Genomic DNA, 3,732 nt, shown 5'->3' with positions numbered 1-3,732 from the left:
CCTGGCCCTGGCCCTCCTTCCTTTAAATGCCATGTGGGCAAGAGGAAGAGTGTGGCAGCTGCAGGGACCAAAGGTGGAGCAGTGAGAAACCACCATATGGTCAACCCACAGGAATTTCTAGCCAAAGTGTTAAGTTCTAAGACCCCAACCTATAGCCACCAGCACATTGAACCCGACAGACTAAAGACCTATCTCCAGTGGGCATCAGTCACCCAGCATAAAGGTAGCCAAGCACATTGGGCTCCAAGGCTTTGCAGCAAACTAACACATCTCCATGAGGTCCCACTGAGATTTGAACTCAGATTCCAGGATTCAAAGTCCTGAGTGCTGCCCATTACACCATGGGACCTACTGCTGTTTCATTTATTAGACCCCTATGACTCTTGGCTCGTTTGCACGGTGCACTTATTGCTTCCCACCAGCGGCTTCCTCTCGCAGGACTCTGTCTCCTCCTCCAGCGACTGTGGTCCTGCACTATCAGATCCACGGGTCCTGCCCTGAGTCCCTTCATCCCCCTGCTTTGTCTCCATTCCCTGCAGGCTGCAAAAATGTCAGGGGAGGCTGCTCCTCCCTTCACTTGGTGCTTCCACTCATATCGGCCAGCTGCAGCCTCAATTCCTGGAACTTGGCCAGCTGTCGCTTGATCTGATCGTACAATCACACGCTGACTGGCTCCCCTGCCTGGATGCTCTTGTGGAAATCCCACAGGTGATGCTGCAGGACTTGGCATCGCTGGGTTCTTTAATGTTGTGGTGTTACCCCAGCCGCCGGAACAAAGCCCCCAACTCCTCCCTCACCGACTCCCATCAATCCCCCTGGTTGCCATAGAACCCTCTGATGCTTTCCCGTTCTGCCAACACCGCCAGGCCTCGCCGCCCTGCTCCTTTATCTTGCAAGCTCTGGATGTTCAGCTTCCAATATCCTCTGCCGTGGGTCAGGGAATTGCCCACATCGAGCACACGGTGAGAGCTGTGTGATCCGAACTATCCATTGGCTCCACCCTGCACTGGGCTGTCGACATGCTCTCCTTCACGGAAATCCGGTCAATGCGACTCCTGGCCTGTCCCCGCAGAAAGGTGTATCCCCTCTGCGGCCGGTGTGAGCTCGGGTCAGAGGAATAGGAGGTTACTGCCTGCCCTCCACTGGTTCCACTGTGCAGAAACATGTTCTCTAAACCGACCTGGCTATAGACCTGCACCAGGTAATGGTTGTTGTAAAAACGTTTCCTCTGACAGTTGGGAAAATGGGACTAGCAGTCCTCAGGCTGGCTGACACCATTAAAATCCACCCCCGCCACACACACACCAAACACTGTGTGGCCCAAAGGAAGGGAGCCAGTTCCTACTATAGATCTTTCCTTTCACGCCTTAACTGGGGACCATACACACTTATATAGCCATAGCCAGTGCTGCAGAGCACAAAGTCCACCAGTAATGCCCTCCCTGGTCGGAGCTCCACCACCTTCTGTACTCACACCATGAATGTGAAGAACAAGACTCCAGCCCCATCATTCTTCCCTGGCCTGGAGGACCAGAGTGATGGGCCCTTCCACCAATCACCCTCTGCCCATCGAGCTACCCTAGAGTTGTTAATGTGCATTTCCTGAACACCCACCATGGCCAAGTCCAGCTGCTGCTCCAAGGCACTGAACATCAAGTGCCTCTTCCTGGGCCCCCAAATCCCTGCCGCCACCTTCCACAGGGCCTCTTTCACAGATGCCCCTTCCAGGGCACTGCCCTCACTCAGCTGCACAGAAGTTTTCATCCTCTATTCCTGCCTGTCACTGCCCAGCACCTCCTCTGGCACCATTCCTGAGGGCCACCCTGCCTCACTCTTTTCCTGCCATATTGGGTCTACCAATAACTCATGTAGGAGAGACAGCTCCTGTCCCTCATTGTTAAAGGTCAGGCCAGCCAACTAGGGGCAGAAGCCCACAGTATCTTTTTTTACTGCAGAGCCCAAGCTCAGGGACTCACCTTGGGTGCAGGCACTGCTGTGCTCCCAGAAAACAATCCACCACTGTGCGAAGAGGGACAACAGGGCCTGCCAACGCCTGGGATTGAACCAGGGACCTTTAGATCTTCAGTCTAATGCTCTCCCAACTGAGCTACTTTGGCAGATGGGTGGGAACATTTTGGCCTGTTGCTTCTCTGCCTGAGATGTTTTTGCAGCAGTTGCACACAAAAAGGACGTCATTGTGAGGTGCCCATGAAGACAAGACTCGCTTTTGCCTGCCTTGCTCAGCTTGACTTGCTGCCTCACCCTGTTCCTGCCCTAGTTCCTGGGTTGACCTGGTGGTGGAAGGGGACTGGGGGCCAGTGGTGCGGGGAGGAAGTTGAGCTGGACCCTGAGCTAGACTAGACCCTGGCGGTGAGAGTCTGGCCACCACCTGCCACCACACCCTGTTGTCCTGGCTTCCCCCACTGGGCGTCATTTCGGGAGGGAAGTGGGGCTTCTGCCTCCCCTCCCCGATTTTCACACCGCAGAGGAGAGCGAACAGGAAAACGACAGGCTGCTCCACACCCCCACCGGAGGAACCCGACATAACCTCAGGATTAAGACCTAAGGACTCAGGCTGAGAACTGATATAACTCCACTCATCTGGGATTTAACAACTTGTCTTCCACGGAGCAGGGCCAGATCCAGCATTTTTCCTGCCCCAAGCGGCAAAAAATAAAATAAAAAATAAAATCCACAATCGATGGCAGCTCTACCATTTTTGGCAGCAAGTCTTTCCCTCCGAGAGGGACTGAGTGGGCCAAATTGCCGCTGAAGAGACGGACGTGCCTCCCCTCTCCATTGGCTGCCCCAGGCACCTCCTTGCTGCGCTGGCAGCACCACATGATGTAGCAGGCGATAGCTAGCCCTGGTGGGGCACATGACCCCTCACACGCCCTCTGCAAGTGTTGCCTCTGAAATTAGGAAAACTGGCGAGTTGAAGACACAGCTGCACACCCAGGAGAAAGCCCAGCACGACACGCCCAGGGTGAAGGGGGTGCTAAAGCCTGGTATCAAACCAGAAACCTTCAGATCTTCAATCTAATGCATTCCCACATGAGCTACTTTGGCAACAACCAGACCCACCACGAAGGCTTAATACACGAGCCGCAACACATGCTGGGAAGATTTAAATCTGGATGTCACAATGCAGGAGACAAGCAGTGGACTTGGCCCCGAGGGGCAGGCTGGGTTCCCTATATCCCAGTCACTCAAGCCAGCACCTGCCCCCTCCCAAGCTGTCACTAGCGCCCCCAGGTCTGCAAGACAAGAGCAGCGGTTCTCACTGGAACAACTCCACCCACAGCTCGCAGGCTCCTCCCAAGCCTAAAGCGGAAAACCATCTTGCCAGAAAACCGCCCACTAGGACTCACCATTGCTTCTTTTCCTTCCACCCAGAACCCCACTTCTTCTCCTGGGCTGCAAGTAGCCACCCCTGGGAAGCCAAGAGGCAGGCACAGGATTCTACCTCCCAGCAGCCAACCGCACCTCCCCAGGCTTTGCAGAACGACTGGTGACGCTCTACTAACCCCACTTAGCCGCACTGAGGCGCTTAGCTTCTGCCCTGCCTTCCTCAGCTCGACTTTCCTTTTTTGCCCCATTCCTGCCTCACTTCCTCCTTTGGCAAGTCACGCAGAGGAGGCAGCAGAAAGAGCCAGCCGCCATAAGCCAATCTCCAAGGGCAGAGGAGACCAAGCCACAAGGCTTCAAAAGGTGACTGGCCAAGATCCTCTA

At 55.0% G+C, this 3,732-nt stretch overlaps 2 non-coding genes across 2 annotated transcripts; both read right to left on the bottom strand.

Moving 5' to 3' along the window:
- Window positions 1-277: 277 nt before the first annotated feature.
- On the bottom strand, window positions 278-349 carry TRNAQ-UUG. The gene has a single exon. It is a non-coding gene; the product is annotated as a tRNA-Gln (tRNA).
- A 1,695-nt stretch (window positions 350-2,044) lies between these two features.
- On the bottom strand, window positions 2,045-2,117 carry TRNAF-GAA. The gene has a single exon. It is a non-coding gene; the product is annotated as a tRNA-Phe (tRNA).
- Between the last annotated feature and the right edge of the window lie 1,615 nt (window positions 2,118-3,732).

Source organism: Mauremys mutica, unplaced genomic scaffold, assembly GCF_020497125.1.
Source record: "Mauremys mutica isolate MM-2020 ecotype Southern unplaced genomic scaffold, ASM2049712v1 Super-Scaffold_100099, whole genome shotgun sequence".
In the NCBI taxonomy this organism is placed as follows: domain Eukaryota; kingdom Metazoa; phylum Chordata; order Testudines; family Geoemydidae; genus Mauremys; species Mauremys mutica.
This window is presented reverse-complemented; position numbering and strand designations above follow the sequence as displayed.